The sequence below is a fragment of the Amphimedon queenslandica genome, unplaced genomic scaffold (assembly GCF_000090795.2).
Source record: "Amphimedon queenslandica unplaced genomic scaffold, v1.1 AMPQUscaffold_13042, whole genome shotgun sequence".
Classification (NCBI taxonomy): Eukaryota; Metazoa; Porifera; class Demospongiae; order Haplosclerida; family Niphatidae; genus Amphimedon; species Amphimedon queenslandica.
Window position 1 is genome coordinate 41,890 of NW_003546722.1, and position 227 is coordinate 42,116.

The following is a 227-nucleotide window of genomic DNA, read 5'->3' on the forward strand; positions in this document are numbered from 1 at the left end:
GTTTTTCAACTAGATATGTAGAGTAACATTTCTGAAGCTACATGCATGTGGCAAAAGCAGGTTTGAGGAAATCATGAAAAACTACAGAATGAATAGATTAATACCAAGGTATGAGACTTACAAATTAAATGTTATGTACTTAACTTTATTAGAGTTCACGGAAATGCTGGAAAGACACCAAACCATGCTTTGACTTATCATGATATTCTCCGGGTTGTTGCTTTCAT